General features: G+C 41.3%; 1 protein-coding gene and 1 pseudogene across 1 annotated transcript in view; both read right to left on the reverse strand.

The window, feature by feature from the left end:
* DIAPH3 (diaphanous related formin 3) overlaps window positions 1–19,358 on the reverse strand; it is a 564,474-nt gene that overhangs the window by 193,559 nt on the left and 351,557 nt on the right. The gene's annotated exons all lie outside the window — the stretch shown is intronic.
* LOC103289632 (coiled-coil domain-containing protein 90B, mitochondrial-like) lies at window positions 3,740–4,782 on the reverse strand (annotated as a pseudogene).

Consider the following 19,358-nt stretch of genomic DNA (forward strand, 5'->3'; position numbering starts at 1 on the left):
ACCCATGTACGAATTTTGTGCACCAGGCCTCTAGTATATGACAAACTTAAAGCCAACATCATATAAAATAGGCAAATACTGATACCATTTCCCCTAAGAACAGGAACAAGAAAGGGATGCCCACTTTCACCACTCCTGTTCCACATAGTACTGGAAGTGCTAGCTATAACAAACAGACAAGAAGAAAAAATAAGAGGCATCCAAATTGGAAAAGAAGTAAAATTGTCATTATTAGCAGATGACATGATATTGTACACAGAAAACCCCAAAGACTCCATAAAAAAACTACTAGACCTAATAAATGAATTCGGCAATGTATCAGGTTACAAAATTAACATCCAAAAATCTATGGCTTTTTTATACACCAATAATGAATTCATAGAAAGAGAAACTAAGCAAACTATGCTATTTACCATTGCAACAAAAAAATTAAGATACTTAGGAATAAATTTAACTAAGGATGTAAAAGACCTATACTCGGAAAACTACAGGACATTGAAAAAAGAGATAGAGGAAAACATAAACAAATGGGAGAATATACCGTGTTCATGGATTGGTAGAATCAACATCATTAAAATGTCCATACTATCCAAAGCAATCTATATATTCAATGCAATCCCCATTAAGATACCAATGGAATATTTCACAGACCTAGAACAAACTCTCCAAATCTTCATCTGGAATAAAAAAAAGACCCCAAATAACTGCAGCAATTCTGAGAAAGAAAAACAAAGTTCGAGGAATTATAACACCAGATATGAAGCTGTATTGCAGGAAACCAAACATTGAGACATTGCAAGTTAAATGGGAAAAGGGAATCCGGAATGCTTTGGTCAACCTTAATCGCTCTGAATGGTCAGAGCTAGTCACTCATTGTTTAGTTGAGACATTGGTAGTTAAAGCATCTCTCATCTGTTAATCATATGTAAATTTTTGCTGATTGTCTATTATTGGAATTTCCTGCCTAAAGGATATGGGTGTATCTCAGAACCCCAATAAAAGGGATGTCAAAGGCCAGAGCAGTGAGTAGTCCTCCCACTAGAGGTGGGCTCCCGCCTGGCCCCCCATTTACCCAAATTGATTCTTTTCTAGCTTCTTTTCATTTTGATTGCGGCCTTCTCCAGAAACCGGACCTGGACGGGAACCCTGAATCACGCAGGACGTGACAAGGGATTCCACAGTATTACAAAGCCATTGCTCTCAAAACTGCCTGTTACTGGCACAAGAACAGACATAATAGACCAATGGAACACAACAGAGAACCCAGAAATCGACCCAAACCATTATGCTCAATTAATACTTGACAAAGGAGGCAAGAGCACACAATGGAGTCAAGATAGTCTCTTCAATAAATGGTGTTGATAAAATTGGACAGATACATGCAAAAAAAATGAAACTAGACCACCAATTTACACCACACACAAAATAAACTCAAAATGGATGAAGGACTTAAACATAAGATGGGAAACCATAAAAATCTTAGAAGAATCTATAGGTAGCAAAATATCAGACATATGTGGTAGCAGTATCTTTACTGATACAGCTCCTAGGGCAATGGAAACTAAGGAGAAAATAAACAAAGTGGACTACATCAAAATAAAAAGCTTCTGCATAGTAAAAGAAACCATCAACAAAACAACAGGAAAGCCCAGTGTATGGGAGAGCATATTTGCCAATATTATCTCCAATAAGGGTTTAATCTCCAAAATTTATAAGGAACTCAAACAACTTAACAAAAGGAAGATAAATAATCCAATTAAAAAATGGGCAAAGGACCTAAATAGACACTTTTCGAAAGAGGACATACAGAAGCCCAAGAGATACATGAAAACGTGCTCAAAGTCACCAATCATCCCAGAGATGCAAATCAAAACCACAATGAGAAACCATCTGACACCTGTCAGAATGGCTATCATCAACAATTCAATAAACTACAAGTGCTGGCGAGGATGCGGAGAAAAAGGAACCCTCTTGCACTGCTGGTGGGAATGCAGACTGGTGCAGCCACAGTGGAAAACAGTATGGCATTTCCTCAAAAAATTAAAAATGGAACTCCCATTTGACCCAATAATCCCACTTTTAGGAATATGTCCCAAGAAATCAGAAACACCAATCAGGAAGAATATATGCACCCCTATGTTCATAGCAGCACAATTCACCATAGCTAAGATTTGGAAACAGCCTAAGTGCCTATCAGCAGATGAGTGGATTAAAAAGCAGTGGTACACCTACACAATGGAATACTAAGCTGCTGTAATAAAGAAGGATCAGCTTGGACAGTAGAGAGCACTTTTCCCATTTTCATGCACTCATGGATGGACCTGGAGAGCATTACGCTAAGTGAAATAAGCCAGTCAGAGAAAAATAAATATCACATGATGTCACTCATACGTGGAATATAATGAACAACATAAACTGATGAAAAAAATAGAGCCGGGGAAGGGGGGGAATATTTCAGAATATAATAGAAATAATCCTGTTATTTGCAGATTTTTAATATTTCATATAATTTTTGTGATATCATACTATGTCAGTACAGTTTTGATAATATTATTATACTTAAAGTCCCTTTTTTCTTGAAATATTAATGTTTATTGCATGTAATATCATTCTTCTTGAATAATTGGTGTTTACTGCAAATAACTATTATATTTAAAATTGTTTTGCTTGAGATATTAATGTTTATTGCATGTAACACTATTATATTTAAAATCGTTTTTCTTGAAATAAAAAAGATTGAAAAGAAATAAATAATAAACAAAATTTGAGTTCTTGATGTCTATATACACTACAAAATAATTACCGTATTTTCTGGCATATAAGACGACTGGGTGTATAAGATTTTCCTGGGTTAAAAAGTCGTCTTATACGCCGGAAAGTACGGTAGTCTTTTCAGATAGAGAGGCAAAGAAAATCTATAATTTTAAAATTAAACTTATTTCAATAAAATGTTAATGTTTTTCAAAACCATGATCTCTTTGAGAGGGAACAGTGAGTGCATGAAGATGGGAAAAGTGCTCTCTACTGTCCAAGCTGATCTACAACAGGAACAAAAGGTATCAGAGGCCATTGAGAAACATGTGGAACACCTATCCAGCTTTCTTTACTGCTCCCCTAAGCACAATGTGCAGTGATTATCTAACAAAGATTTCCATCTTTGACAAAGTGCCTCTCACAGTGCACATGAAGGAACAAGGGGGAAAGCAGAGCACTAGGCACTATCAGAATACTGGCCACCCAGCAGGACAGACATTAAGTATCACTTCTTAATATGTTTGCACAGACAATGTTAGTCGACATCAGAAAAAACAACAACAACAATATGTAAAAAGGACTTAGTGGCTCAAACCACATTTTTTGATATTTACTTTACGTTAAGATAAATTTTAGTTTAAATTTCTTTTGATTCCCACTAGTGTGAACTGCACGAAATGATATTGAAAATGCATATAATTCTAGGTACACTACCATTTTCAGGTTTTAAATTAATACAGAGGAAGAGTTATAAGTCAGGTTTCACCTGTAAGGATGGGAACATTCTTGAAAGCAACTTAATTGCCCAAACAAATGGGATTGCATTTTTTAAAAAGTATGGTTTACAATCTTTTTTTTCTTATAATGTTTTATTAAATATGAAAAGGTAATTGTGTAATAGTTATCACAAAGTATGTAGGCAGGAGATACCAAAGAAATCCTATATGATTTACAGTTATTCAAGCAAACACAAAACTCTGGTTCAGTTTCTATAAACTATCAAAAAGATAAAGACAAAAAGCCCTTCTATCTCAAATTAACCAGGTTTTGAATGGCAGCTTTTCAACATAATAAAATAGACATACAAAACCACAAACTACATTTTCTTATTCTAAAACATTTTTTTAGTCCATATGTACTTTGAATAATCTTGTTGTATTAAGTTTTGCTACAACTTTCAATGTTCAAAGTAAATCTATCCTAGTTCAGTGTTTTAAGAAGTCAATGGAAGCAGTAGTAGAAGCATACTACAGTTGTTCCACTGCTATTTCCAGAATCTGTAAAATCCCAATGCTATTGCCAGGCAAGTGAACACTGAGGCTGCAAGATAACGAATTGTCTCAAGCTTGTTAGATTCCATTAGTGTTTTTAAAGAAGCAATTTCAGTGTCAATTTTATTACTGGTCTCTGAAATAATACTTTTGGTTATGGTATCCTTTTTGGTAAATTCTGTGGTTGCTTCCATAAGTTTCTTTTCTTGATCTGTAAACATATCTGTTACTTTGCTCCTTTCTAGGTTGATATCCAGTTTATTATCTGCTCTGATTCGACTGGTTTCATTTATTAATTGTTGCTTAACTTGTTCTAATTCACTCTTCATTTTCTCATTCTCTGCTCTCAGATTTGCAAATTCACTTTTCTCTAGGATGATCATGTCTTTCCTGATAGAGTCCAAATGAGCCATTAGCTGTTGTACTGGTATTTCCTGCTGAGCTTGAGTGACCATCTCCTTATAGATAGTACCCAAGCTGACATTTGATAAAGTGGTTAATGCTGATACAATTGTTTCTGCTTGTGCTTTGTCAAATCCATGAGTTTTCAAGTCCTGAACCAATGCATGGGTATCAAAAGTTAATTTCCTTTGTTCTAAAGGAGTTATGTCCACTCGCCTTATATCATGTCCTTCTTTGGTTGTGGTGGTGAAGAAGTCTCTCCACAGGGCCAGCGAGAAACACCCGTGGGGGGTTGAAACCCGGCGGCTTTGAGGCTTTCAGAGCGCAGGAGCCGCCAGGCACTGCGACCCCACATACCCCGAGTTTCCCCTGGTTTACAATCTTGATTCAATAGAATGAAATAGAACGGAGGCATGAAAAATGTGTATAAGAACATGGAGGTTTTTTATTTTTGTTTTTTAAACAACCTGCATACAAAATAACATTTGCTATTCTAACATATTAGTAACTGTTAAGAAAACCTTAACAGCCCTGGCCAGTTTGGCTCAGTGGATAGAGCGTTGGCCTGTGGACTGAAAGATCCCAGGTTCGATTCCGGTCAAGGGCATGTACCTTGGTTGCGGGCACATCCCCAGCAGGAGGTGTGCAGGAGGCAACTGATCGATGTTTCTCTCTCATCGATGTTTCTAACTCTCTATCCCTCTCCCTTCCTCTCTGTAAAAAATCAATAAAATATATATTTTTTAAAATCAAGCTAATTAGAGTGGAAAACTTCCGGACTTCCTTCCAGACAAAGACACAGTGGTTTCGAGGGCTGAGGCTCAGGCCTCAGGCAGTGGCAGCAGCAGTGGGGTAATAAGGGCGGTGCCTTCCCCTGATCCACCAGGTTGCTTCCCAAGAGGGAGGCCAGACTGGGGGCCCAGGCAGAGGTAGTTAGGGATGATATATTTCAACATATTTTGTTGAAAACACAATTAGCAAGCTGATTCTCAGATACAATGTTTAATGATTCCACTGACTGTACTCATCAGAGAGCTACAGAAAATGTTTGTGCCTAAAGAGTGATGCTACTGGAACTATTGGCTCTCACTGGAGTGAAGCCACTTTGAACTTATACTGGTACATACTTTCTACACTTTTTTTTTTTTTCTATTCACGTTTCCCCTTCCTGTGATCCTTAAAATTGAGAAAATTACTCAGAGAAGAGAGTGCATAAAATACTTTTATCACAACAGTGTTTAGTGTATTAACACAATTGATTAAACACACATCCCCGATATAGCTTGCTGTAAGTAAATATGTGATTAGATGAGTTTATAAGCCATATGACCACTTTATTTTATGAATTAGATTAAAAAGAAGTGTATTAGTAGCATAATAATAATAGTTGTAATGGTCATAGCAGTGATAATGATAGTAACAGCAGCTAAAATTTACTGAGGCAGGTATTGTCTTAAGTGTTCTGCATTAAATTTTTAAATCCTCACCAGAACATCCTAATATATAAAATGTCAGAGGTGGTAACAACCAAAATGACCGGACGGATGACTGAACAGCAGGCTAGGGAGCTGAGGGAGCGGGATGGTCGCCATGAGGGGACCCCCGCCTGGACTGGAGGCATGGCCAGCCTTCAAACCGCTGGTGGCCCCTACCCCAGGCCGGCCAGCGCCCCAGAGGGGACCCCCGCCATGATCGGAGGTGCGGCCAGCCTTCAAACCGTCAGTGGGCCCTAGCCCGGGGAGGCCTCCTAGCCAAGGATGCCTGAGTCTGTTCTGGACCTAGGGCTGTGCTCTCTCCGCGAGCAACTCGGAAGCCGCCAGTGTCTAACTGCCAGTCTCTGGGAAATGGGAATTCGTCCACTGTCCACCAAAAAGTAGGACCATGGAACCATTCACAGTCTCAGTGCAGGCACGGGTCCGTGGCTGATGGGGTGGAGGCAGGACCAAAACAAAACAGCAGAAACACCCTGCCCACCTGGCGGGTACTGCTGTAGTCCACGTGGCCTGGGCAATGTAGAAAGCACTACCTTCTCTCGGGTCCTGTGCTGGCACCGCCGCCTCGCTCACCCTCAAGCCCAGCTGAGTCCTGACAGTGAAGTGTGTAGGGCATCCTGAAGGAGTTGTACCATTCTGGGTTCTTTTGCCCAAAGACACCCTTTGGGATGAATTCAGAGCCACATCTCACTTCCCACGAGACTGGAAGAACCATGTAAAAGGAATTCGACAAAAGCGTTCCACATCTCTGTTTATTCTTTTGAATCCATAAAACAACCTTAAAAAAAGCATTGGGGCCACCTAAGAGAGAATGCACTTTCTGGCCAGAGCACGCAGGATTCTTTTGCCCAACAGGTTAAAGGGAGCAGAGCTGGCACAGTGGAAATGGCCCTGGTGCCCTATGAGGAGACCGGGGGAATGGGGTTGCAGAAATTCCACAAGCCTCTTGCCACCTTCTCCTTTGCAAACCACACCATCCAGATCCGCCAGGACTGGAGGCAACTGGGAGTTGCAGCCGTGGTTTGGGACGCGGTAAGCAAATCCTGGGGGGCTCTGAAAACATCTGCAATTCATTATAAGACTGGTCTTTATTTAAAAAGAAATAAAAGAACAGCTTTGCTGAGATATAAATCATATACTGTACACGTCACCTAAAGTGTACAATGAACTGTTTTTTTAAAGTAAATTCAGAGTGGTACAACCATCACCATGTTCAATTTTTAAATATTTTCACGACCCCATCCCCTCCAAAAAAATAATTCTACCCACTAGAATCACTTTCCTGATCATCTTCCCCCAAATAGATTGCATTTTAAGGGTGAGTAAAGGAAAGTTGAAGGAAGTTAAAATACTACACAAAGGATATTGTAAAATGACAAAACCCAAAGTGAAGATCATGTGTTTTCTTTCTTTATTTTAATATTTTTTATTGATTTCAGAGAGAAAGGGAGAGGGAGAGAGAAAGGGAGAAACATCAATGATAAGAATCACTGATCAGCTGCCTCCCACAGGCTCCCTACTGGGGATTAAGCCCGCAACCCAGGCATGTGCCCCTGACCAGAATCAAACCTGGGACCCTTCAGTCCACAGGCCGATGCTCTCTCCATTAAGCCAAACCGGCCAGGGCCATGTGTTTTCCTTAAGTTCTGCGTGGTTGTAATGGTCCCCAAATCTATACTAATAAAAGGGTAATATGCTAATTAGAGTGGAAAACTTCCGGACTTCCTTCCAGACAAAGACACAGTGGCTTCGAGGGCTGAGGCTCAGGCCTCAGGCAGTGGCAGCAGCAGTGGGGTAATAAGGGCGGTGCCTTCCCCTGATCCACCAGGTTGCTTCCCAAGAGGGAGGCCAGACTGGGGGCCGAGGCAGAGGTAGTTAGGGATGATCAGGCTGGCAGGGGAGCAAATTAGTGTTAATCAGGCTGGCAGGGGGGAAAGGTAGTGGCAATCAGGCTGGCAGGCAGAGGGGTTAAGGGCGATCAGGCAGGAAGGCAGGCAAGCGGTTAGGAGCCAGTGGTCCCGGATTGCGAGAGAGATGTCCGACTGCAGTCAGACATCCCCAGAGGGGTCCCAGATTAGCGAGGGTGCAGGCCGGGCTGAGGAACACCCCTCCATGCTGAATTTCGTGCACTGGGCCCCTTGTTATGATATAGATATTATTATTATCATCACTTTACAGATGACAAAACTGGGTCAAGTAAAATGGGTCAAGTAAAAGTTGAATGACTGAAAAGTGGTGAAGCCAGAATTTGAACTCAGGCAGTTTAATTCCAGATTTTATTTTTAACCACTTAGGTATACAGAAATTACTAATTACAGACATTATTTTATTTTTACAACCCCCATCCACTTATCTGTAACACATTCAAGTACCGGTATAGTTTTCACATAATGACTATTTTTGTATATTCTTACTAGGACAATACTAAGTAATACACATATGGCTAAACAAAGGAGAAACCACCCAAGCATTCTGGATAAATATGCTGCTATGTTTTTAAATGAACATCCTATATAATAAAAGCCTAATATGCTAAGTGTCCGTTCGTCGTTTAACCAATCAAAGTTTAATATGCTAATGATATGCTAAGCCCGCTCAACTGCTCGCTATGACATGCACTGAACACCAGGGGGCATATGCTCCAACCGGTAGGTCAGCTTGCTGCTGGGGTCCAGCTGATCAAGACTGAGCGAGATGGGCCAGACATGCCCTGGAGCTGTCACACATCCCTCCCTGGCCCCAATCATGCACCAGTGTGGTCCTTAGGCCTGGCCTGCACCCTCTCACAATCCAGGACCCCTTAGGAGATGTTGGAGAGCCAGTGTCAGCCCAATCCCGCAGGCCAGGCTGACGGACCCCACAGGTGCACTAATTCGTGCACCAGGCCTCTAGTCCTATATAATAAAAGCCTTATATACAAATAGACCGAACGGCAGAACAATCAGTGCAACAATCGGTCGCTATGACGTGCACTGACCACTAGAAGGCAGATGCTCAACGCAGGAGCTGCCCTCAGCCTGCAGGCCCCAGGCCAGCCAAGACAGGTGCCAGTGGGGGCCCCCTGATTGCCCTACCAGTAGCCCTGCAGGGGAGGTGACTGCCGGCAGCAGCCGGGTGATTGGGGGGCAGGGCAGGCCGGCGAGCGGGCAGTGCCGTCCCGATTGCCCTGCTGGTCGCCTCCAAGGCAGGTGCCAGCTGAGGGCCCCTGATCGCCCCACTGGTCGCCCCAGGGATGGGCCCTGATCGCCGGCCAGGCCTAAGGACCCTACCCATGCATGAATTTCGTTCACCAGGCCTCTAATTTAAATATAAGATAGTTACACACCATTGAACAAAACCACATTCTTAAAGTAAGATGATTTAGTCTGATCCAATTTTATTATGCACACACATCAAGTATGGGAAAGATCTAGAGGAAGGCCTCATTAAAGTCTGAGGGATTCCCATGTACCAAAAAGTACAAGGCAAACATTGGGAGGGGATATAGTGGGACTGTTTTTTTCTGACACAAAATACACTATTTCAATACTTACAAATTCTCCCACACCAACTGAGTATCTTTCAATTCAACTCAATTCAGGCACTACCTGGAGTTAGCACAGACCCCAGAGGTTTAAGAACTCATCCCACAAAACTGCCCTCACTTCACAGGATAGTCCCAGTCCCAAGGACTACCCATACTTCCTACAGACTGGCTATAGATCCAGACATTCCTGTGCTAGGATGACTCGACAGAACTCAGGAAGTAAAGAATACAACTTGGGAAAGGCCAAATTTAAGCCATGCATAGAGCAAGGAAAGGGGACCAGGGCATAGGTGGTATAGAGCTTTCATCCTGCTCTGGGTGCACTGCCCTCCCAGTACATCAATGTGCACACCAAACAGAAGCCCCCTTAGCCTAGTGGCTTCAGAATTCTTATTAAAGCCTCAATATGTAGGCATGGCTGATTAAATCATTGTTCGTTAGTGATTAAGCTCAGTCTCCAGCTCCTCTCTCCCCTCCCTGGAGATGAGAGAGTGGACTGATAATTCTAACCTTCTAACCACATGGTTGGTAGCTCTGACCACCAGCACCCCCCCAACCCTCCAATTCTGAAACATGCCGGTTACCCCTCCCCACCATCTGTAGGTGAATAATCTCATTGCATAGAAAATACACTACTGCTTAAGAAACTTCAAAGGTTTTAGGAGCTCTATGTTAGCAACCAGGAAAAAGGCCAAATATTTTTTACTATACCACATGGATGGAGAAGTGCCTGGTCAGAGGGCAGAACTCCAGTAGCTGTGATAAGGTGTAAGAGAAGTACATTTCTGATTCATGAGTGGTCATCCTCAGTGCAGTCTAAGGCCTGGGCTGCCCTCTGAGGAGGCCATCTACTTGCAACTGAACACGAAGCCATTCCAGTGAGTGAGCGCTTCTCAGTGGGATGAAAGAAGAAAGGCTTAAGGTTCACATGAAAGGCTTCTTAGGTGATCTTTTGAGCCTTTTCCAATTCCTTGGTAGCCTGTGGGTCAGCAACTATGTCCTATCATTGTGATTTGAAGCACCTTTTTGATGACCCAGTTTCCACATCAGTGAAATGGGAAGAATCCCACTTCATGTTTTTACCTCACAGATATTTCATAGAAGATCATATGTTATAACATAGGATGAAGAATTTTTTTAATAGAGTACACTATGCAGTGTACTCTTAGAACTCAGTAAGAAATGAAGAGCTTAACAATTGAAGTCATTAACATTACAATCAAAGTGGAAGTAAATCACCATAATCATGCAGGGGGAACAGTGCTATGGAAGTCAGGCCAAAAAGAAAAGTTGCTAATTTCAAGGGTAAAATATTAGGAATGTCTGCGACATATTCAAACATTTAAGGTTAACATCATAAAAAGTACGCCACCTGAAAGAAATGGTTCTGTGGCTACTCTACAGATGGAAACCCCACAAAGCTATGACTCACGCTTCAACAGCAGTCTCCAAGGACATTACCTGTCCATTATACTTAAGAGGACTTAAGCACAATTGATCAATTTTTCACTGTTGGTTTTTAAATAAAGACCAAACGACAACTGGAAGAGAGAAAGGCAGGTGCAAATTCTGGGCTAATCTATCTACCTAATAAAAGAGTAACATGCTAATTGACCGCACCTTCATGATGCCCACCAGCCAATCAGGAGAGAGTATGCAAATTAACCCAACAAAGATGGCAGGTTAATTTGCATGTGTGGGCGCCTAGCGGCCGGGGGCGGGGTGGGATGCTTGTGTCGTCACCATGGCAACGATGCAGGCATTCCGCACCACCCCAGCCTCTCCGGGCCTCTGGGCAGCGTGGGAAGGCAGAAAGGCGGATCTTTCCCCTACAGGCTGGAGCAGAAAGGCGGCTCCGGGCCAGAGGGCAAAGGTGGTGCCAGCAGCCAGGGGAAGGAAGGCCCATTCTTGCATGAATCTTCATGCATCAGGCCTCTAGTATATATATAAAACTGAATGGTGGAACAACCGAACAGCAGTACAACCGAACAACCAGTCGCTATGACTTGAGCTGACCACAAGGAGATGCGCGCAAAACATGGCCCCTGCTCCTGAGGGGCGATCAGGGTCGGCAGCTGCCTCTCATACCCGCTGCCAGAGATAGCCCCGCTTGCACCCACTGCCTGCACCACAGCCGCCGATCACACCCACTGCCTGCCCCGCTTGCACCCACTGCTGGTGCCGGCCCCAATCGCTCCATGCAGACAGCGGGTGTGAGCGGGACTGGCACCGTCAGGGCGTGGGAGCAGTGGCAGTGGGGGGGCTGCCGGCAGACAGGGGACCCGGGGTCATGGCGGGAGGGGTTGTGGAGGATGGGCCGAGACCCAACCATGTTCCCATTGCGGCCTCACAGCCCACAGTTTCTTTCAAGGTGCACAAATTAGTGCACTGGGTCACTAGTAAAATATAATCTACTGCTTTCTCCAAAGATCCATTTTCACTCGCTGAATATGGAAATGCAGGAAACTGCATGGTGTATAACACATGCATAATTATTTTCAATGAACCCAGCACAGATGAAAATTATTATATCTGTAAACAACAGCATATTTAGGTGTTGCTTAGGGCAGTAGGGGTGGACAATGAAGGTTTGCTATTACTAAGAATGGTAAGTTTACCTCTTTCATTATTACTAATTATCTATATCTGGGATCTATAAAATATTTCATATTATATCTTATCATGTAGTTTTCATATATTTGGAAACATGTGTTGTAAAATTGATGAAATGTGTGCATGTACACCTAAAATTTTAAAGCATCAAGATAAATAATTTCATAAATATTTTGATTTAATGCATATGATCAATATTGAGTGTTATATATTTTCATGAATATACTAGAGGCCCGGTGCATGAATTCGTGCATGGATGGAGTCCCTTTGGGTGGCCTGTAGGGATCGGGCCAAAACCCACAGGTCCAACACCGCCTGCAGCTTCTACCTGCCGCTCCTGCTCATCCCAGCCCCACTGTGCCTGCTGTGGGCTTGCGCCCAATCAGTCCTGATCAGGAGAGGATTGTGCTGCCGCAGCAGTGCTCACCAATCATGAGCCCTGCATCTGGCACCCTCCCAAGGGGAGTTGCCTGCAGGAATGAGCCGGGAAGGGACCCCCAGAGGGCTCCAGGGTGAATCTGGACCATCTCGCTCAGTCCCCGATCCACCAGACAGCAGCAGTAAGCTAACCTACTGGTCGGAGCATCTACCCCTTGGTGGTCAGTGCACGTCATAGTGACTGGTCGACCATTGAATGTCTGCCACCTGGTGGTCAGTGCACATCATAGCGAGCTGTTGAGCAGCCTTAGCATATCATTAGCATATTACACTTTGGTTGGTTGTTTGGTTGTTCTGCCGTTCGGTCTATTTGCATATTACCCTTTTATTACATAGGATTTTAGTAAATTTTCTCTGCAGAAATTTAAATAAAATAATTTACATTAAATAATATAAAAAAACATAATATAGTGTTTAGGGTCATCTGATGGGTAACACTAAAGAACATTTAAGCATTTCCTTAATGTTTTTCTTTTTCAGCAATGATATTTCTAGAGCTAGCTCCTTTATACATCTTCAGACATGATTTAACCACATTTTTCACACGTGTCATGTTCTTTGAGGTCAGTGACTATATTTTTTTATATTGGAATCTGAACTACAACAGTGAGTTTTAAATTTTGTACACAAACAGAGAAGTGTTAATTTACTGGGGTCTGTACACGACCTGTGCATGAATTTTATCTTTCAACTTTGTCACTTTTTTTGACCAAGAAATTAATCTGAGTTTTTATTCTTTTTCATGATTTAGAAGTAACAAAACATAGTCATCATCAAACAGAGTTAGATTATTTTAAGGCAATTTCAACTTTTGCATTGCACTCGGTTAATGTTCAGACAGAGGTGATGTCTCTGTCACCTCACACATCTGTGTCTCTTCCCCAACACACTGCCCTTCTCTAATCGCCACACCTCAGTAGGCAGAACCATGGATTCTTTTTCCTGTGCTAGAAACCTACTAGTCTTAAATCTTCTCTCTCCTGTAACCCTCAGATCCAAACGATCATGACACCCCTGGCATTTTACTTGACAACATTAACTTAAATACATTCCTTTCTTGCTTAAAACCAGCCAGTAAACTGGTTACATTGACAATATGGTTTGGCTTGAATCCAGATTCAGCCGAGTTTACTTCCAAAACAGCATTCTGGTTGTGCATTCCCTACCCCGTTCCTCTTCATCCATTCTGTACAGGAAGCTGGAAATAATGTCTATTGGCCTTGTCCGCTCTGCCAGAGTCACTCGAATTCATACTCTATAGCAAGAGTCAAACACTCCAGCCACCCCCTGGTGAGCTGCTCTCTCTACCTTCATACCTGATAATTATCTCATCTTTGCAATTACCACACTCTATTTTACTTTTTTTCATGTGCTTTCCTCTCCCAATTGACTAGGAATTCCTTAAGGGAAGACACCATATTTTATTCATCAATTGGGTGGTGAAAGCCTGGGATGGGGTGCAGGAGGGGGCTAGAAGAGGTCAATTGGGAAAAAAGGGATATATGTAATACTTTCAACAATAAAGATTTTAAAAAAATGAAATGGGGAAAATACAACAGATTAAATATCTAGAAACTTAAAATCTAAGACACAGACTTATCTCCTTATAATTATGATAATTATACATTAGAGGTGTTAAATAAGCTTTGAATAAAAATTAAAATCATAACTATAAATATTTAAGTTTAAAGCAATCATGAATATAAGCTTTCTGTAATATGATGGCTTCTATGATTTACCAGGTTAAAATTTCAAATAAAAAGAGAGAGTAGAGATTATGACACACATTTAAGTAATCTTTGTAATTAAATAATAATTGTCTGTGAATATGTCCTGGAGTAGTTGGTTATTATTTCATACCAAGCTTACAAAGAATGTCATTCACTCTTAGGTATCATGACATATTCCAGAGAAGTTGATTTCTTTAAAGAATGCTTAAACAACTTTTTACTGTTACCAATGAAATAATCTGGTTATTGTTTAACCAGAAAGGAATGAAGGGAAGACTAGATAATATAGGCATGCCATTTATACAGCTCTGTCAGAAAGCTGTAATTAACACTCTCCAAATCTGTTCCCAGCTAATCAATGGGGGAAGCAACTGGACAAAGGCAGTCTGGATACATGCCCAGTAAGGTCTGAGTGATGTGGGAAGGTGCCTACCTGTCTGTCAATCACACCTGGGGGCAAGTCAGTGGTCAGAATGGATATTTAAGCTCCTAGACAAAAGAGTGCACTCTCTTTACCTTTGGCCCTCTGGCCCTCTTAGGACTCCTGCTGTGGAGGTGTCATGCTCCTCTGCACCCATCTTGGCCATGGCCATTTGGAACCCACACAATGGTGAAATGGACTTTAATTCAACCTGATGCTGAACCAGCCAGGCTGCAACATGGAATGGAAGCTCTGGACACTGGCCTCTTTCAGGACTGACTTAAGGGAAATGGGACACTGGAAACTGAGGAATGTAACTCCATACAAATAGTCTACCATACCTCATTCTCCCATAGGGGCTTCTGAAAGTGCTTATTTCAGTGTTACCTCAAGAACCCCGCTAGCAATAGAGGAATCCCACTCAAGTACTCCTCTGATAGCATTACCAGAAAATAATTTATTCATTCAACCTAAATTAACCTTCCTACACTCACCAACACAATTGTTTTGTGAAGGAAACTAGAGGCTATAGTATTTTGGGCTCCCACCAAAATAATTTTCCCTAGATGATTGTAATAATAAAGGTATTTTGTAAAACTGTTAAGAATATTTTATAAATGCAAGTTATAAATAATGAATTAGATGGACAAAAACTTAGGTTAGCATTAAAAACTTAATATTAAGTAGGCCTATAACAAAATCTAAGTTCTAGAATACCATTATAAAATCTATTATTATTTTGAAAATATATAAATTGAAACAAGATGGTAAAAAAGCCGAAACTCAAAATAAATTGCAGCTTAGTTCATAACAGAAAAACATAAATTCAAAGAAGCAATGCTGAGTGAGTAGCCAGTTATCCTCATCAAGTGGCCCACCCTCCTCTGCTCAGTTTTTCTTTCTTCCCATTGTCCTGATTATTGCATTCCCCAAATAATTTACTATACTCTGTACAGTGAGGGGTTTGCTTGTTATTGCTAACATCACACTGTAAGAGAACTGCCTATATTTGGTGGGAACCTGGAGAGAAGAAAGGTAGAAAGTAAGCAGAGGAAATGATGGGCACAGCCAACGAAAGGGTGCCAATAATTTGTTGTCCCATTTCACTCACACTGGGGAGAAATAAGCAGCCTTGTCTTCCTCAACTATGCAGAGGTTTGAAGGCAAAATAGGTTTTCAGAAGAAAAAAAAACCAATATTAGTGAGAGAAGCCTATTTAATAGAAAATCTTGTTTACCTATAATTATTTGATTATTCCTTGTTATAAATAAGATGTTCAAGAACATCGCTAATAGCCCAGCCACTATGGTTCAGTGGTTGAGCATCGACCTATAAACCAGGAGATCACAGTTTGATTCCCGGTCAGGGTACATGCCCAGGTTGCAGGTGGGGCATGCAGGAGGCAGCTAATCAATGATTCTCTCTCATCATTGATGTATCTATCTCTCTCTCCCTCTCCCTCTTCTCTGAAATCCATTAAAAAAATATATAAAGATTTTTACAAAAGAACATCTATATATATATAAAAGCCAAGCGACACCGGAATGACCAAATGACCGGTTGCTATGACACGCACAACGGCTGGCCAACCGGCCCGATCGGGGGCGGGGCCTGCTGGCCAACCTCCCATGGCCCCTGCCCCCAGCCAGCCCCGCCACAATCCCACCCCACATCGGGGCGAGCGGCCAGACTCCACCCATGCACAAATTCATGCACCGGGTATCTAGTGGTAAATAAATGTTAAACAAGAGGTCCATAACAGGGTGGTTTGTAACAGCATTCAAAATGTTCCCTCAGGAAAATGGTTTTGTGTGTATGTGTATGCCAGGGAGGTTTTAATGTGTTCCATGGTAAATATTAAGCATAAACTGACAGATTTGCAAATTCTGAGGTGAGTTTTCATAAGTGGCTACTGGAGACCATGCAGCCTAACAAGTCCTGAGCTGCACATCTCTGGACCTGAAAAATTCCAAAGTTGTTCTTCTGTCTAGATCTTTACTCCTACATCTCAGTCGATGACTGGTATTATGACTCCTCTCTTTTTCTCATACCCCGCACACCAATCATATTGGAAATCCTGTTGGTTCTACCTTCAATGTAAATTCATTGTCTAAATCCTTCTCACCACACTCGCTACCTCCTCCTGGCCAACATTATATCTCCCCTGCATTATCATTATAGCATCCTGACACTTTCACTGTTTCTGCTATTGTTCCTCTACATTTCCCCCACCCCTTCAACACAACAGACAAAGCAATCCTTTGAAAATACCAGTCAGATAGCATCTGTTACAGGACAGTGAGAAGCTAGGAAAATAGAGAAACTGAGACAAGAAAATTAAACAAGGCCAAACAGATTGCAACTAGCTAGCAAATAACAATCTATTATCTTCCCCAAACCAAGGACACTTGAGAGCAAATGGTTAAAAGCCTCCCTAACTAAAGAATGCAGGAAAAGGGAGGCGGGGCGGGGGGGGGGGGGGGGGGTGGAGAAGGGCAGTTTTATTTCATTCCCTAAACTAAGAAGCCAGCAGTCTCAGGGCTTAGCAAGATAAAATTGCCAGGTGCTTCTCATGAATTTTTGGAAGGCCATAACAAAGTAAAAGGGGAACGTTGAGAGTTAATCTGTACCAAGATATCGGCAGAGGAATCTTAATACCTGGAGACAGAAGGGTATATAGCCCCTTGAGCGCCCCCAGTGCACTCACTCACCAAATTACTTGGGAAGTCTGCCTGGGCCTTATAGGCCAGATTTTTTTTTTTTTTTTCAGATGTATTTTGATAGATTTGTTTGCCTTGCTTTTTTTTTTTTTTTTCCTTTAATAAATTTACTAACTTCACTTCTTTAAAAATTGGCTTTACTACAATGCAATCATTCAGGGTGACTCATTTGAAGTCTTTCCAAGAAGAGGAGGAGGGGACAGCCCTCTCCCTTCAACTCAGGGGGCTGTCCCATACACCTTTCCTGGTATATGTGGGATGCCTGACTGTCACAATTCTCCTGCTCAAAACCCTTCCAAGGGTTCCCATCTCAGAGTACAGGCAAATCCGTACACAATGGCCAATCATGTCCTATAGGATTTGTTACCTTTCTGACCTTACTGCCTATTACACTCCCCTTCCGCCCTGTTTCAGCCTCACTTCCATACTGTGGGGCCTGTGCACGTGCTCTCCCCTCTGCCTAAGTGCTTCTCCAAATACTCAAATGCTGGCACCTCACACCTCCTTCAAATTTTGCAGAGGTCACCTTCTCTACAGGCCCCCCTGACCACTCAGCATGAACTCCAAAATCCCTGCCCTAGAATTCCAAAGCCAACTCTCTTGACATAATATACTAGTTCTGTTTATGTTCTGTATCCACACCTAATATGTAAACTACAGGAGAGCAGAGACCTTTCTTTGTGATCATATACTCTATCCAGTACCGCAAATGGTGCCTGGGACAGAAGAGGCATTAAACCAACAATGAGATAATGAATAAAATATCTTATTTAAGCCACTGCTATTTTTTTTCCACTCAAAGTCAAGTCTAATCCTTGTTAATACTAGTGCCTAGGACAGTGTCTACTATGCAGCAAGGGCTTGATACATTTTTTGGAAAGAGTTCTTTCCTTATAGGGTCAGAACATACCAAAAACTGTAAATGAGCACTAGTTCTTTCTTCCTTAACATATGTAGTTTGACAAACAGCTGCTGACAAATTGCCATCACAGTGACAACTGCATAACAAAAGGGGCTCCCTACTGATCAATTTTAAATCTATACTTAAAGATGACCTATTCTGAGAAGAGCAAAAAATATTTTAGGTTTTCCTCTGAAGGTGAGTAAACATCTTTTTAGATGTTCCTATCACTTATATCATTTACCTTAAGAGTGTTAGTTCCGATTTCCATATGGCACTCCTTAATAATTCTGGGCTGATAAATTTGTTTTTTAATATTCAAACACTTCCATTAAAAAAAAAAAAACCTCCAAGTTGTTGAAGAATTGCTGGAAGACTAATTGCTTTTAAAGGTTATGTAGTAGTAGAAACCTTTTTTTAAAGAAATACTATATCAAAGCTCAAACTATGAAATAAAAATAAAGTGACAGGCTGGAGCACAAGTGGAGAAAGAGAACTCATTTTCCAAATTCCATTCCCTAATCTAGAATGTGCAATTGGTGAAAATGCATAGAACTTATGATTTGTGCAATTTCCAATATGGATATTTTTCTCTAATTTTTAGAAAAGTGCCAAAATTTTCCAGTAACATAAATCTATAAAGTTTTTGGCCTTATATTCTAAAACTTGCATAAGTCTCAGGTAAGACATAATTGTAATGTGCTGCAATAACTTCTGAGAATATATTTTAAAATTCTATATTATATTATTCACAGAGACTCATGATTACTTGCACATTTATTGACAACATATGCAGATCTATGTCAACAGGAAATAATTACTGAAAAATAACAGCAACAACTACAACAAATGTAGAGGATAGAGAATATGTATATAGTGCTTACTAGATGCCATTCAAGCTTTAAGAATATTTACATAATAACCTATTTAATCCTTACTACAAACCACTGACTTAAGCACAATTATTTAATCCCCATCATATAGGTAAAAACAAACAAATAAAAAAACAAAGTCCCAGAGAATTTCCCTTATTCTCTGGGACTTAGTTTGAGTAGCTATTTCAAATCTGTAACCCAGTCATCTAAGGTT

The sequence above is a fragment of the Eptesicus fuscus genome, chromosome 8, assembly GCF_027574615.1.
Source record: "Eptesicus fuscus isolate TK198812 chromosome 8, DD_ASM_mEF_20220401, whole genome shotgun sequence".
Classification (NCBI taxonomy): Eukaryota; Metazoa; Chordata; class Mammalia; order Chiroptera; family Vespertilionidae; genus Eptesicus; species Eptesicus fuscus.